Source organism: Ceratotherium simum, chromosome 30 (assembly GCF_057802395.1).
Source record: "Ceratotherium simum simum isolate JZ-2026a chromosome 30, ASM5780239v1, whole genome shotgun sequence".
Lineage (NCBI taxonomy): Eukaryota > Metazoa > Chordata > Mammalia > Perissodactyla > Rhinocerotidae > Ceratotherium > Ceratotherium simum.
The window spans coordinates 10,395,167-10,413,031 of record NC_141929.1 but is presented as its reverse complement, the minus strand read 5'-3'; the positions used below and the strand labels follow the sequence as shown (position 1 = coordinate 10,413,031).

Sequence of the window (17,865 nt, the reverse complement as noted above, 5' to 3'; positions counted from 1 at the left end):
CTGTGTTTTGTTCAAAACTTTACCAAGATTTGGTCGTCATCATGAAAAATGAAGTAGTGCCTCTCATAGTAGTTGAGTCACTGTAACGTGATTTGCCTACATACGTAGCTGTTATCCTCATGGTGATTACACAATGGTGCACAAGACCTGCCTCCTACGAGCTCACGTGAGCAGGTTTTGCCCATTTCTTCCCAAATCTGCATTCCGTGATGTCATATTGGCAGTTGGAGATTGACCATGGTGAGAGTATCTACACCATGGAAATTGGCAAATGCTACCAATCAGGGGTGTGTGTGTGTGTGTGTGTGTGTGTGTGTGTGTGTGTGTGTGTGTGTCTTTTCAGAGAACTGGTCTACCAATACAATACTATGTCTGTATAAAAATATATTTAGCCCTTATTTCAAAATGCCCAATATAAAGAGAACATATCAACAAAAATCTGGTGTATTTTGATTTATGTTTCTTAAATCCAAACCTGCAAGTAGGTGCCAATGTTTGTTTCATTATGGGCTTCTTGTATAATCTTGTTGAAGCAGATACTTTTTTTTTTTTTTTTAGTGAGGAAGACTAGCCCTGAGCTAACATCCATTGCCAATCCTCCTCTTTTTGCTGAGGAAGATTGGCCCTGGGCTAACATCTGTGCCCATCTTCCTCTATTTTATGTGGGACGCCGCCACAGCATGGCTTGATAAGTGATGCGTCAGTCCGGGCCCGGGATCCAAACCTGTGAACCCCGGGCCACCAAAGCGGAGCACGCAACCTTCACCACTATGCCACCGGGCCAGCCCCAGCAGTTACTTTTTAAAATGCATATTATTTTATCAATTATTTTTTCTCTTCTTTATTTTATAGTTAGGGCATTACATTAATTTTTTGTTAATTATGCAGGGGTAGGTTATGTTATTCATGAATTTCATTTCAGGACCTTAATAAAGAGTTATAAAATATTTGTTTTAAAATGAGGGTCTCGGATTGCTGGGCTTGAGTATCACTGATCTAATTAACCACCAGGCAGGGCCTGCAGACATGTGGGAGACACAGCTCTTCTACTGGGGAGAAAGGATGTAAGAGTCACATTATAAAGTCAAGTCGTAATCAGCATCTCCCCTTCAAGGTGCCCGGGAGAAGTGTGTTTTCATCTGGGATTGGAGTGAGCAGCAGAGTGTCCCATAAAATAATCCAAGGGGAGTTCCTTCTAACAGATTCAGCAATGCAGGAGTTGAGGAGGAGGAGCAGGAAGAAGAAGCAGCCAAAGCTGGAAATATAGTGGAATAGAATTTAACATGATTGGAAAAGGTGTGTATAAAATAGATGGAGGGATGAAGACAGGCTTAAAAGAAAGTTTCCACTCTACAAGAAAGAAATATGGAATAGAAACACGCGCGCGCGCACACACACAGGCACACAGGCACCCCTCTCAAGGGATTGCAGATGGAGAGGCATTCTTTAAGAGGGCTGGCTTTTTTACATAGCCTTCTGTTAGGGACAAAAGTACTGCAAATATTGCACTAATGTTTGGGCGTTTGCTTTTGGCAATCATTCCTCTTTTTAATTTTTTTTTTTTGGCACCATAGAAATGTTTCCATAAATAGTGCATTTAATGGAGTGTGTTACTTTATTACTGTCAGCTACCATAACAGTAGAGGAAAATTCAACAAACACAAAAGCTAAGGTCAGAACACAGAAGGTTCCTAATTCCACATCTTTCATGAACTTGTACCTTGCAGCCATGTAATATTTCTATTTCCTCACCTGTGAAATTCTTAGCTTTGGGGGTGGTGAGGCCCCCCAGTTCAGTGCCTGATTGATAGTAGATGTCCGACCAAATTTGGGACGCACTTATTATTATGGTGGCTGCTTTGTAGACTCGCAAAGCCAAGCGCTCCCTTCTACGTCGCTAAGATGTGAACACCCAGCTCAGTGTCAAATTTACCTCAGCTTTGGGCACGGGCAGCCTTCGCATGCAACAAAACCACAAATGAAATGTTGTGATTCTTTGCCGTGGAATAATTGGAAGTCACTTGCTCAGTGAGAGCGGGGAATCCAGCATAAAGGAGGAAGTAGAAATAAAAAGGCATAAAGATGTGAGAAAGTTAGCAAATCAAAGTAATTGAGGAGCAAAATAATTCATTCCCTCTCCCTGGCTCAGCACGGATGCAAATGATATATCATTAAGTAAGTCCCCAATACAAAGGCAGCCAGCATAACTGTTGCATCAAATATTTAGCCAGAGCCAAGAGCAATTTTTTTATTATGTTTTTTTATAAGTTTGATTTACTAACCTTCAGTGCAATCCCTATTTTTAGAGGTTGGCTCATATTTTTAATTTGTTTTCTCTGAAGCACTGAATCCTTACTAGCATTTCAGCTGTCCACTCTGTTCCTAATGGCAGAGCAACACTGAAAAGCATAATTACATTTCCTAATTATGTGTAATTAGGCAAAACCCAGATGATGTATTCAACGTGCTCTCAGAGTAGCCAGGGGTCAAGGACTGTTGGAATTCAGTAACATTTTTATGAATAAGCTGGTGCGTTATTTAACGTTGGGGTCCAAGGTGGTGCTGGGTGCCTTGTAGACCAATATAATGGTTGAAATATATAGCATTCATTTATTTAGCCAAGTAAAACTATAATTGATTCCCCACCTCCTTACCCTCCTCCTCTTTTTAAAACCAGGGTTTAGATCTGCTATTCTTAGCCCGAGAGAGGCCCTCTAAACTCAGAACCATAAAGTTCTGCTTACTGACAGCCTAAGTGATATTTATTTTTTCAAAGCTTAATCCTTTTGAAACATGGAGAAATAAATACATCCTCTTATCTACCATATGCCTGGGACAGGAAATAAATTCTTATTTTCCTGCTGTGTGGTACCAGTGGGCTACAATGAATAATTTGGGCAGTCTCGCTGAAGATAATAGGGAAGCCTTCTCTATTACCAGTGATAATTATGAATCTCATAATAGAAAACATCCCGAGCCCGAACATCAATCAGGGAAGATAAACAATGGGAAATGATGGGTATACAAAAGGGAAAATGGCGGCCGCACATATGGAGGGAGAGACCGCAGAATTCTGGCGGGGTTATAAATCATAGAGTCAAATCATTTCCATGCAATTAATATCCTCAAATTAAAACATACGTTTTTAAAGAAAGACTTTGCAGACTTTTCAGCTGGGCAACGGGCTGCCTGACAAGATTCATCCAGGAACCCCAGAGGTGCCCTTCTTTCTGACTCATGTGTGTCCCTGGCCGGAGTTGGCTGGAGCGCAGGTTAACAATGTCACCATGTGAGCTGGCCCTATGACCTCACTCTAGCTCACCAGGGACCCTACACCAAAAGGTCAGAGCTAGTGGTGGCTGACCCTCAGAATCTTGGGCCTTAAGAGTGCAACAAAGACTGGCCCATTGAGGCGGGAAGTCTAACTTCCTTTACCAGCCTGAAAGACTGTTTCCAGCCGTGCAGACACAGCCCAGTGAAGCGCTTGGCAAAGCTACAGATAAGTGGAAAACTTTCGTTCCAGAGAGTCGTAATCTTCTCCTATTTAATGGCCCTGCATTCATGCACTTTCTTCTTGTCTTGCTGTCATTTTTACCTAGTCTCAAGGTACTTTGATGGACTTCTTTAAAAAAATAATAAAGGAATCCGTTCATAACAGTGAGAAAGCACTGCCTATTAGTCGGCCATTGCTGCTCAAAATGAAATTTAAGCCTATTTGGCTAATTTATTTACTGTATTATGTGCAAAGATCAACAAGATTTCTAGCCTTTCCTCATATCGGACTGCATGTAGAAATTCACCGACCTTGGCCCCTATGAACATGAAATCAAATAGAATCTCTCCATTCCAACCCCTATTTTGGAGGGGGCTGGAGATTTGAGTCAATTGTCAAATATGCCATAAAAGCCACAAAATGTTCTCATGGATTTTGTTTTATAGGCTTAATATAATATTTTATAAAACATATTTTTAAATAAATATATAATTTTTCCCCCAAATCAAGGGTTTTCCCATGGCATATAATTTGCTAAGTTTGGCTTTACTGCGTTGTAGCCCATAATTTATAGTCAGCCTTTACAAAGCAAAAAATAACTCCAAGCTATGATTAAGTAAGTAATGGACAAGGTAACTAATATTCTTGGAAGGATGGCCTTCCAGACACTCATTTTAAGTGACAAAATGGTTGAAGGTTGAGATGTGTAGTCCTGTACTAATTTAACTGAGTTGTGGGGAATCGAGAAATGACATTATAAACTGGCATATCTGGGCGGTTAGGACACAGAGCTGGGAGGGGATGTTCTCTGTGTACATTTTAATGAGCCTGTGTGTCATCGTCCCTATTTAAAGTAAGTGGGTTTATGCCTAATTGTGCCACTGGTTGTTCCCATAAAATAATTCATTTGGAAGGGGTGTCCTAGTCCAGTCTTAACCCATTCTGAGACGGCGGTCTGTGCAGTGTGGATGGGGGAGTCGTGGCAGAGTAGAAAAAGCAGTCTTTGGAATCAGGCAAAACTGAGCTGAAACTCAAACTTAGCCATCAAGAGCTGGGTGATCTTGGGAAAGTTTTTGTTTTTTTTTTTTTGGAAATAAATTTCAGCTGACTGAAAAGTTGCAAAAATAGTACATAGAGTTGTGTACCCTTCATCCAGCTTCCCCTAGTACTAGCATGATACATTCTTCAACACTAAGAAATTAGCATTGTTACAATGTTATGAACACAACCCAACTAACCAACACTTTATTTGCATTTCACCTTGGTTTCCATTAATGTTCTTTAACTGTTCTAGGATCCAATCCTGGGTACCACATTGCATTATTGTCATGTCTACTCTGATCTGTGACAGTCTTCATTATTTTTATTTATTTGTTTTTTTTTTTTTTTTTTTTTGGTGAGGAAGATTGGCCCTGAGCTAACATCTGCCAATCTTCCTCTTTTTGCTGAGGAAGACTGGCTCTGGGCTAACATCCATGCCCATCTTCTTCCATTTTACATGGGGCGCCGCCACAGCATGGCCTGACAAGCAGTGCGTCAGTGCATGCCTGGGATCCAAACCGTGAACCCCGGGCCACTTCAGCGGAACACGCGCACTTAACCACTTGCGCCACCGGGCCGGCCCCTATTTTTATTATTTTTTATGCCACTTTTGAAGAGTCTGGTCAGTTATTTTGTAGAAGGTCCTCGATTTGGCTGTTTCTGATGTTTTCTTCTGATTAGATTGAGGCTATGCATTTTTGGCAAGAATACACAGAAGTGGTGTGCCCTATTCAGTCTGTCGTATCAGAGGGTACACTTCAAAATGTCTTATTACTGGTGATGTTAACCTTGATCTCTTGGCTCAAGTGTCATCTGCTGGATTGTCTCCTGAAAGTTACTATTTTTCCCTTTGTAATTAATAAATATCTTGAGGGAGTTACTTTTGAGACTATTTCTCCTCAAATATTCATCCACAAAGTTTAACATCCATCTTTGGATCTTGCCTGTAACAGTTAATACTATGGTGTCCCAATGGTGATTTTCTATTTCTCTCATGCCTTCTACATTTATTAATCAGAATTCTTTTCTATGGAAGTCTGTCCCTTCTTCTCCATTTATTTCTTTAATCATTTATTCATTTATATCTGTATGGACACATGCATATTTAGTTTGTTCCAGAGGTCGTAATACAATAATACTGTTATGTATTTGGTTGCTGAAATCGTTCCAGCTTTGGCCCCTCGGATGTCTTTCAGGTTGGCTCATGTGCCCTTTTGACATGGCTCATCCATTTTTGAGCACTTCCTTACTTTTTTGGCACTGCAAGATCCTACAGGCTCATCTTGTATTTCCCTGCCCCAATCTTGGAATTAACTACTTCTCCAAGAAGCCCTGGTTCCTTTTATTGGAGAATGGTATTTAGGTACCAAGATCTGGGTGCTAGGTGTGCTCATTGCAACTGGGGTGCCATTGCTTCTAGGACCTCTGGACAGTTTGGAAATATATGTATGTATACTAACTCATGAGTACACACCAATCTCTATTTTTGTATCTGTGTATGTGTATATTATGTATTTTAATATACATATGTTGACATTTGCATTTATTTATATTTAAACAAATTTATTGTTTTTAATTTGTATATTTATAATATTAAAATATATAATATAAATATATATTTGTAATATAACATATATATTATAAGTATATCTATATTTTAAAATATGAGTTCATACCTGATTCCAATCCAACACAACTGGGTCTATTCTAGTTATTCTTGGGGATGTTATTTAACCATTCTAAGTCTCACTTTCTTCTTCTATAAAATGGAAATAATAACAACCACAGTTTAGGGTTTTAGGGAGGTATGGTAGATTGTAAAAATAGTAGATTAAAAAAAACGAAAGAAAAACAGTTCCTCCCTCACTGCATCCACACCCATCCTATATGATCTCCTCATCCTCCCATTAAGAGGTGGAGTCTGTTTCCCCACCACTTAAATCGGGTTGACCGAGTGACCTGTGTTGGCCAATGGGACCTTAGCAAAGATGATGCAAGCACAGGCATGAAAAGCATTTGGATATCGGGGTTTGCTCTCTTGCTGCTTGTGACCCTGAGACCACCACAAGAACAAGCCTGAGCCAGCCTGCTGGAGCCTGGTTGTCCTAGCAGATAGCCTGCCAACCTCCAGGTACATGAGTGAGGCCAGTCTAGAGTCATCCAGCTATCAGGCAAGCCAACAGCTGACCCCAGACACAGGAGAGAGCCCAGCAGAGAAAGAGCCCAGCCCATGCACAGAATCAGGAACTTTTTATAAGAAGTGGTTATTGTTTTCACCCACTGAGTTCTGTGGTGCTTTTGTTACGCAGCAGATGCTAACGAATACAGAATGCTTAGAGTTAATGTATCCAAAACAAGTAGCACAGTATCTCTTTTACAAAGAGGGCTTTCAATCAGTGCTGTTTTTAGTTATAGATGTCATTTTTTGAAAAAAACTTCAAGTTCTTTTTACCCCCAAACACCTTCTCAACCAATCTAACTAAATGAACCGTGTTCACTAACTGTTGGAACCAGTCCTTTGGACTAGATCAGCGCCTTCAGAAAGAACCAGTGTTAAAGAGTAAGGCTGTGTGTATTTATCAGCTCTCATGAAGGTGGAGACAGAGCTGAGTAGATAGGGGACATTAGGTAGACTGAGTGCTGTGAACCCTGGGGAATGGAAAGTCCTTTATCTGGTGTTGCCTAAGGGTACGGGGAGTCTGGCCTGGTGCAGAAAGGGGAGAGAGTGCAGAGTGGGAAAGCAGAAGAGTATGTAAGCAGGCCAAATTTAGCCTAATTAGCAGATTTGCCTAGGGCTGACCCCGAAGCAGAAAGTGAAGCCCAGATCAGTCAGCTCTCCTCCTACCAATAAGTTAATGATGAGGTTGAACCACCAGTTCTCAGCCTCATGGAAGACTCTGAAAATAGATGAGAGTTAGACAAAGAGACCTGTACATTTCTTGCCTCCTCTGAGATTCAGTATTTCCTTAATGACCCAGTGCATCTATTTAGCTGTTTTTAATGCTTGCAAACAAAGTTAGTTCACTCTATTTCTGCTGGTTATGGTCGTATTTCCATTTAGTAGCAAAGGTACTGAGAACCATTTTGCTGAGCTCACAAAGACATGGTTGCCTTGAGGAGCAGTAGGACAAATGGCCACCATGTTGCAATGGACTTGGTCACCTCAAGGAAGGTCAGCACTCTTGGCACAGCTGCCCAGAGTCGTCTTAGCATCCCACGGAGGCCATAATCCGTACAGTAACTCATCATGAAGTATGAGCTCTCCCAGCTCAGCCACCCTTCTGCCCACACATTCAGGGGTCAATGCAAACCTCTCTTACCATTGGGAACAGTCGCCCATGACCAGACTGCCACTGAGTCGCCCATTCTCAGAAATTATGAAATCGCATGAAGTTGTTAAAAAGCACAGCCAAATTTCGAGAAGGGGCTTCCTTGACAAACTTTATGACAAAACCCAATAAGCTTGTTTTTCTCCCCGCACTAGATTTTTAATCTTGATGGAGTGAGTGAAGGAGGAAGTTTGCATTTTTCCTACCAGGTGCAAGGGACCCTGTAGAAAATAGAGTGGGAACTTGACTTTTATTTTACAGAAGCTTTCACTACCAGTTTCTGTGTGTGTGTGTGTGTGTGTGTGTGTGTGTGTGTGTGTAAAATACCTAACGGGAAATTACCAAAATAAAAAAAAAAAAGAATGAGGAGGAGGGGGAGGAGAAAAAATAATAATACTTAGCCAATGTGTCATCATTAGAAAACAACCACTTCAACATTTGGTTAGTCCCATTCAAATTTTCCCCCCTATGAACGGGCTTATTTTTTCTTCTGTACTGCCGTTTATACTACTTTACGTTTGATGCTGTACGCTGAGTTTTTCACTTAACGTTATAGCACACGTACTTTCCCCTATTATAACATTGTCTTTATTAATGTCAAACATCAGCTAGATAAAATGCTATTAGGTGATAGTTCTTATAGCTTATGCACGCTTCAATTATTGGGAATATACATTGTTTATAGTTCTTTGCTATTAAAACAATGTTGCAATGAAACTCTGGTATATAAAGCTGTTTATTTACCTCTCCCCCATTACTTAGGATTCTATAGACTCCCACCCTTAACTCATATTGACCAAATGCAGTCACCATCCACGTTCAGCATTGTTGAAGCCTTATGTCATGATAGCCTCACCCGGGATCCATCTACGCCTCTTCTCTCAGCCAGTGCCTATAAACCTGAAGTGTATGGACTCAGGGCTCAATTTGTAAAAGAACCCAATCTTATTGGGAGAAACAGATATCAATATCCCAGGTCTGTGAGCTTGGATGTTGTCGAACACTGATCAATTGTGAGTGTCTATATGTGGTGCAATGTTGAGTAGGACTCTGAAGCCATATTGGCTCAACACAGAAGATTTCTGTGATCAGTTATTAATATCAGTTGTGAGTGAGGACTCAGAGGATGACAGTCACATATATGCCATGCCTCTTGTAGTATCCTGGTTTTGTCTGTGTGTAGTGTTTTCTGTATAGTTCCTATAGACAAATTTTTTCTAATGTATAAAATGTCAGTTATCTTTCAAAAGAAGAGAACAAGTGTGGACAGTGAAAGCCAGGTGGCTGGCTTTCTAGAAGTGTACCAGGTGGTATTTACCTTGGTAAATTCATTAACAATATGAATCTCACCCTCAAGCTTTCTAACTCAGAAATTAGATTTTGTCAGTCCACGGAGAGCAGATCTTTCTGACAGATGTGGACTCACAATAATCAAACTCATGGAGACTGATGCATAAACCAAGTACCAAAACAATAATTTTCAAAGAGAACTATAATTATCACATCATTTGAAATGCTCTAGTTAATTTGACCAGAAAGAACAGTGTTTCCTTATATGCAGAATTACAGGGACTGAGCCAAGGAAAATTTCTTGCTGGGCAAGTAATTGAGGCAGAGGTCAGTTGGCCAGATAACTCAAATGCTTGGTTGCCTCGGAAGATAACAATCCTGATACTTTCACAATAAGGCTATACTGCACACTTGTATTTGTTTATTGCCCATCTTCCCCACTAGGATGAGGGAGCCTTGTCTGTCTTGTTCATTACTTCGTCCACCAACCTTGGACATTGCCAGGCACACAGAGGTCTTCCATAAATGTTTGTGGAGCCAAAGAGTCTCAAAGTACCAAGGGACCCCAAATAAAAAGTGATTCTTCATTTTCCCAGTGAGGTACCCCCGCAATTTTTTGCCCAATTTATAAACCTTAGGGGATGTAGATGAAATATTCAAAAGTTTTCTTTTGACATTTAATTTATTAATGTATTTTCACAAGTAATGTATTCATTTTCAAATATTGGAGTTTTTTTTCCCATCCTCACATTTTATGAAATAATTTTACTCAAACTCTTCATATTCATCTCCGGCATTATCACCACAACCTCTTTTGGAGCTGTCTAATAGAGTTTTCCAAACCTATCAGCTTCATTTCTTCCCCAGCTATTGGAAACACAGCACTTTTGAATCCTGTGTGATCCTGGTCCTGCCATCAAGGGTGACTTGGACTGGGTGCCCTGTGTTTCTTCAAGGTGACTTTTCATTCTCCCATCTGACCCACTTTGAATTCATTTCACTTCCGAAATGTCAGAGTGCAACCTTATATACTTCCCAGCCCTGGGGCTGTCTAGAAAAAGGGAGAAGATATCCTATGGTAGTCAGCCTCCAAGATGGCCTCCGTGTGACCCTGGATTTTATGCACTTGTGTAGTCCCTTCCTACACTGAAATGGGACTGACAGGGGGAAACGATTTAGCATGACTCTCAAGGCTAGATGACAAAAGACATTGAAACTTCTGCCTTGCTCTCTCTGGGATCACTCACTCTGGGGGAAGCTAAATGCCATCTTATGAGGAAGTTGAAGCAGTCTCATGGAGAGGCCCATGCGGTGAGGATCTCAAGCCTCCAGCCAACAGCCAGAACCAACTTGCCAGCTGTGTGAGGGTGCCATCTTGGAAGCATACCCTTCAGTCCCAGTTAAGCCTTCAGAAGACCACAGCTGAAACTACACCCAAGCCAAAGCATCCAGCTAAACTGCCCATAAATTCTTGACCCATAAAACTGCGTGAGATATTAAATACTTATTGTTGTTTGAAGATGCTAAATTTGGGAGTAATTTGTTACTCACCAATATTAATATAAAGCCTCTTTGCACTGCCTACACGATAAATAATCCAAGAGCTTAACAACAATTAGGAGTCCATAAATATTTTCGCCTGTGTCATGAGTTTAAAAATTACACATTTGTGGACAGAAACTTTGATAAGTTAATGAATCTGTTTTTCCCCCTGCACCTATCACTTTCTCAAAAAGTTGTTGGTGGCAGGCTGCTTTCTCCTCATGATTAAAAGACGTCTTGGAGATGAGTCAGAAGGTGCCGTTTGTATCTCAGCTCTACCAAATATTGACTTGTAAGATCACAGACAGATAATTACTGATGTTGTATCACAGTTTTCTCATCTGTTAAATGACACTAATTCATGAATTCATGCAGTTAGTTTGGAGATTTAACATCTGTAAGATGTTTAATTCAATGCTACACATAGCCATGGCAAACACATAGTAAACAGTAGGTGCTATTTTCATTATTCTAATTATTATTATTTATTTAGTTAATGACAAGCAAAATCCAGTGTCAACAAACTTTCCATAACCCAATTTGCTAAACCCCTCACTGGTCTCCATTCTTCATGAACCCTTTCAACCACGAGGCAGAATCTTTGTATGTTCTTCTCCTCAAGGATTTTATCTAAAACCCTGCAATACTTCGCCCTTCTCGGTTGACAGGAGGGGAGGAAAAGTACTTCTAAAGTAATTAAGCATGTGCTCTGAAAGTGTGGTGTGGATGTAGCTGACTTCCTGTTTTGAAGCCCAGCTTGTAAGCATATATGTATATCCCAGGGAGGTTTTCACTGAATGAAGAGATGCCACGAGCAGTCCTTGGTGTAATAACTCAATAGCAAACTCCTCACAAGTCTTCAGGTAAAATGGACACGGATGTCTCTCTTCCTATGAAGATTCAGACAGTGATATATTTAAAATGCTTTCACTACCATGGAGGCAAACATATACCTTTTTACTTCTGATTGAATTTCCAGAATTTTAGATTTAAAAATAAACAGAGGAAATGAAAAATAAAATTATTATACGACCACCTAAAGATAATCACTGGTATCACTTTGCTGTATTCCCTTCAAGATTTTTCTCAGCATATACATGATTGTTATCACATAGTAGTGACTTTGCTGGACACTTATCCATTTTGTATCCTGATACTTTTTTCTCAATTAGGATTATAATAGTAAACGTTGTTCTCCTTTCTACTCTATTTTTCAAATTGCTCATGATGAGCTTGTATTATATCATAATGAAATTTAATTTTATTTTAAGGAAAATGAAAAGAAGTTATCATGCAGGTAACTTCATTTATTATTTGCATGCAGTCAATCAAAAAACATCCCTTTGTTCAGCAAAATAAAACCCGTAAGTCTTTTAGCACTGAATGTTTGTAATTCTCATGAAACAGGTTCAAATTAGGCAATGAATCTGGGAGATAAAGAAGACTCTCATTTAGATAACATTGGTAGCTTTCTAAAATATTTATTTAGTTAATATTTTACTTCCTGTCTGTGCATCTCTAAAACTGTAACACTTCACAGAAAAGCAGTAGAAATTGCGACATTGGGTTAAGATTAGCACCTAATGAAATTGTATTGGCTAATATTTGAACAGCTTTGTTTTTTTAACAAAACTTTAAATGTGGGTTATGATTTTATTTTCGTAGTGAACTAACAGCTTCTCAAATTTGGACTCCATTATTTTATTTAAAGAATCAGTCTGTTGTGTCTTAAATAAGTCAAGACTATGATTGACAATCTACCTAGAAAGATTAAACAATTGGAGGTGATGGCACCCCCAACCCCCAATTATTGCCTTTGTTCTTACAAGTATGTTTAAATCTATTTCTGTTAATTTACAATTTGAAAGGTGGGTGAGGAGCAGAGTTTGAAAAATAGATTACTGTCTTCATTAATACAGGTTTGACCTACAAAGTCTTCACGTACTTAATGATTAAAAACCAAAGTACTAAATAATAAATTATAAGAATTTATAGGAGTCATCATCTTGAAATTAGCTTACTGAATGTTCTTATCATAATAAATCTGAATGGGTGTCTAATTTAGTGTTAGCTGACTAAAATTATATGTTGCGGGCAGGAAAAAAAAACACTTTTGTTTGAAGACAAATGCAGTGAGTTTAATCACAGGTGATCTGAAAGGCACCTATCTTTTCCTATGTTCACTTCACAGAAACTTTGGCGAAACTGGTTGAATGAAGATCGATTCCAATTTGTAAATCTGGCAGACAATAAAATTTCCCCAAGCACTTCAATGATGTTTGTGTTAACACTTCCCTCGCAGAGCTGTAGCCCATCATATTCTAGAGGCTGAGCTCACAAAACAGGGAAGACAGCCTGTGCCCTCCCCATTTCAAGTCTGCATAGACAATCATTTTCTAGGTGGAAGGGTGTTTTTGTTTGATGGTGGAAGATGGAAGGAAGGTGGGTACCACCTCTCTCCCCTTCTATGTCTCCGTGCCTTACACCATGTGTATCAGAAAGGGTATTTCTATCCATTCGACAATTACTCCCTGAGCTTCACCCCGGGTCAGTCGGATCCCACGCTAAAGCACTCCTTACCCTCACATAGCTCAGTCTTTTATGGAAGGCAGACTTGACAACAAATAAATTAAAATGAACTTTGTACAGAAAAACAGGTGCATGTACAAGGTACCCAAGAGGGAGTGACTAACTTTATCTCTAATGGGGCAAGTCAGGGTAATGAGGGAAAGTTTCTTCCAGAAGAGGGACAACCAATAGGAGTTTATTAAGGAGACAGAGTGTCAAGGGAAGATGTTCTTGTAGAGGGATCAGCATGTGAAAGGTGTGCAGGTGTGAGACACGCAGTCTATCTGGGCCACTAGGAATACTATTGTTGGGGCACCCAGGGCCAGAACAGAGGGATCGAGGATACTGTTAAGGACCTAGGCAGGGACCACATGGTGAAGGGCCTTGCAACAGGCCTCGACTTAGTTTATAGGAGGTGGAGAGGCACTGAAGGCTTTAGAGCAGGATTGTAGTGACTTTATATTGAAGTAGGGATGGAATAACTATCTTCCAGGTACTATGAGAAGCTGGCATATAATTCAGTGATTTTTTTTTTTTTTTCAAATTTAGTATCTTACAAGATAGAATAGCAGAAAAAATATACACACACACACATGTATTCATGTACACACACACACATCATGTACTTAAATAATTTACCCCAAATATGCAAAGAGTTTTTTGCAAATCAATGTGACCCTCCCAATAGAAAAATGAGCAAAGTCAATGAACAGGAAATTTATTGAAGAAAATTGACAAACATGAAAAAAAGCCTCAATCTTATTTTTAATTCATGGAATGGAAATTAAACAATGAGATACCATCTTGTACCATGACACTGACGAAAGTTAAGAAGACAGATAACTTCCTTGTTGGTGAGAGTGTAGAGTGTAAAAGGGTATAAAAAAGAAAAGTTGTCCCAAATCTGGTCTGGAATAGAACCTTTTCGTATGATGTAATTCACAGCCTTATTCCTGATAAGTTGCTTAAGCAATTTTCTGATAAACTTTAATGGGATTAAGACTTGTTCTGAAAAATCAGTCACCCCTCTACCCAGCTGTCAGTCAAGAGTCTAGCAACCTTAAACCACATGTTCTTTTCTTTTTGTATCTAGCCTAACATTGACTATCTTATCACTCCATTTCCCTATGAAATGTCTCCACCAGGAGTGAATCTTTGAATTGATCTGCTAGAGGCCTTTTCCCTTGTAGCAAAATTACAATAAAACTTTGATTCATACTCATAACTAGACTTGCTAAAAAGTTTTCCTTAACAGGGAAAAAGAATATACGCTACAGTCATGCGCCACATAACAATGTTTCCATCAACAACAGACCGCATATACGACGGTGGTCCCATAGATTAGCACCATACAGCCTAGGTGTGTTGTAGGCTATCCCATGTAGGTTTGTGTAAGTACACTCTACGATGTTCACACAGTGTCGAAATCGCCTAACAACACATTTCTCGGAACGTATCCCATTGTTAAGGGACACATAACTGTATTAAAAAGAGCATAAATTGTTTTTGGTCATTTTGGAGAGCAAGGTGGCAATTTCAACCCAAATTACACATCCCTTTTGATCAAGCAGTTCCATTCTAAACCAGAAAGTACAGAAATACTTGAATAAATAAGTGTGAGGTCTCCCAATTAGAAGAAGCAATGATATTTTTTAGCATAATTTTATACGTATATACCCATACATATATACACACACACACACACACACACATTTATTTAATTAATTAATTAATTAATTTAACCTGCAAATTCTGAATTCCTATCAATAGGGTAATGTTGGAGGTACGGTTTTTCCAAAGTTTTAAATACTGCATAGCAAAAAAAAAAAAGATGTTAAAGAAACAGATCTCTATGTACAAGTTATGGATTATATGTACATATATACACATACCTTTGTAATGTCTGCCCATGATATAATGTTGAGTGAGAAAAAGCAAATTACAGAACAACACATACATCATTAGACCTTTCTTTTTTTTAAGAAAGCTATAAATGTGCCTGAATGTTTTGGGGTGTGTTTGCATACGCTTATAATGTGATTTGGGATTGCAATATAGACGTTAACTGTTCACAGTGATAACTCCTCCACAGGAAGCATGGGAGATGAGAAAATTTTGTGGAGGAGGGAACTTCATTTTTTTGTTTATGTAATTCTATCACATTTGAATTTTTTTTCCCATTGACATGTACTATTTTTGAAATTAGAAAAAGAGGGCAAAAGATCTAAATTGCACAAATATAACTGATGAAGTGGCCCCTGGAAGACAGGACCCTGTAACATTCTCGTGCCCATCTGAGATGTGGAAACCAGGCCAGCGTGGCCTTACCTGGAATCAGTTCAACTGACTTCAACAGGTTGTTTCCCAAACAGAAAGCTGGGCTTAGATTCGGGGAAAAGGAAGTGGAAAAGGCAGGAATGAATTTGATTTTTTCACGCCCTGCTTATTTCTACCCCTGCCCCCTCCCTGCCCCTGCAATTTCTAATTAATTAGAAGCATGATGCCTCCCAGAAAAGAGTAGGCCTACCTTTGGGAATCTCACCAGGAAGAAGTGTGTCTTGTGGTGGAAAGGGAAGCTTTTTTTAGTATTAAAAATTAATTAAAAATGGAATGTGTTAAACCTCAATTGTTATCATTAGCATCCATTCCAGAGGGCTGGTGGCTGTTGGTAAAACTTAAAATTCTTTCTGTTACTATAGATTTGGTTTTAGGGAAATTACCTTAGCGGTCAACATTTTATGTGTCAGTCCCTAAAACTTATGATCTTCTGTGATATTATTGGGTTGGGAGAAGGAAGAGGAATATCTTACTAAAAAATGTGTCCGTGGCCTCCTGTGTCAGAGGATATAACATCTGGCAAATAGAACTTGATAGTTAGTTATCCATAGTTCTTTTCAGAGGATAGACATTGATGGTGATTTTCAAAGGAAGAAAACCAGTATAGGGGCAATTTAATGTGATGTAACATTGGAAAGCTCCTTTTTGCTTTTTAAAGACAGTATTTGCATCTCCTGTTTTCACTTACTTATAAACAGATGGTCTCCAAGTAAACACACTTTTCTCTTGCTTGAATGAGAAATCATAGTGAACCTAATGAGTATGGTGATATAGCCTGACAGCTGTAGCAGACAGCGCTAATGGTTTAGATAAGTAGCACTTTCATGAGTGAACTTTTTAGTTAATTCTCAAAAGAGAAATTGTAATAATTCCCAGCCACACGTTAACGTTATTAACAAATATGTAAACTTTTAGCTGGGATTATGGGATCTGAAGTAGCTCCCATCCTTACCCTATCCTCATATCCTAAAATGTAAATTTCATTAGTATAGAGATTTTTGTCAATTATTTATTTATACTTTGCTCTTGTTTCTACTATACTATTTATACTATGTGTCAATTCCACCATAGTAGGTGCTCAATAAATATTTGTGAATGAATGAATGAAGGGCCATCTACTTTTGTGAAAGTAATTGAAGAATTCCCACACTTTGTACCCTTTGTTTGTATAACCTCTGTTCTGGGCACCTTTGATCCATATTTCGATGCTTAACATAGACCTAGTATATAGTGGGCAGTCAATGAAATACATAATGAATTGACCAAACTTTGATTCATTCATTTACGCAAATTGTCTGCCGTTCAAAAAAGGAAAAAAAAAAAAAAAATGGAACACCTATCATGTGCCAGGTATTGTTCTGAGACGTAAAGATACAGCAAAAAAGAAAAGTTCCTACCCTTGAAGGGCTTACATTATCAAGAGGAAGATAGGCAGTAAACAAAACATAAATATTTAATATAATTTCAGGTAGTGAGACATGCTAAAAAAATGTTCTCCGGGTCAGTGCTGCCAAATATGTATTCTTTAATTCTCTGCCACACTGTCAATATGTGAACATTCATGAGAAATAGCTGGAAACCAGCTAAAATTAGGCAATTATAGTGACTCATTATAGAATGTTGAGGGACGACTTTTCCCTCAGGTTTTATCTATCTATTAATATATTTATATTGTGTTAAGAATTGTGTTTGGCTCCTCATGTCCATTTATTTATTTATTTCTTAAAAGGTAAAAACATTTACAGAAGGTGACAGAGAGTATAATTAACCCCCACCACCTGATCACCCAGCTTCAATAACTATCACATTTAGCCAGTCTTGTTTTATCTCAACCCTCCCCCTCCCCCGCCTACTTCCCCTGTGTCTGACATTTTACACAAGCAAATCAAAGACATTATATCTTTTTATCCATAGATACGTTATTATGAGTCACTATAAAGTAAGGCTCTCCAAAAAAAAAAATAAATAACTACAATATAATTATCACACTCCAAAAATGACACAAATTCTTTAATATCATTAAATATCCAGTGAAAGATCATATTTCCAATTGTCTCCTAAATATTATCAATGGCACTTTCTCTTTTTTTTACAGTTGTTTGTTTGAATCCCCAGGTTTCTTTCTTTAACTCATCTCTTTCTTTTGATTTTTCAAAAGTTTTTGGTTGAATACTTGCTCTCTTAAAAAAAATCTGGAAATTGTTGAAATCAGTAAAGAAGAAAAGAAATTAAATGCACCGTGTTTCCACGTTTCCGTAGTTTTTA

At 38.7% G+C, this 17,865-nt stretch overlaps 1 protein-coding gene across 3 annotated transcripts in view; it reads left to right on the top strand.

Moving 5' to 3' along the window:
• WWOX (WW domain containing oxidoreductase) overlaps window positions 1-17,865 on the top strand; it is a 950,804-nt gene that overhangs the window by 620,176 nt on the left and 312,763 nt on the right. The gene's annotated exons all lie outside the window — the stretch shown is intronic.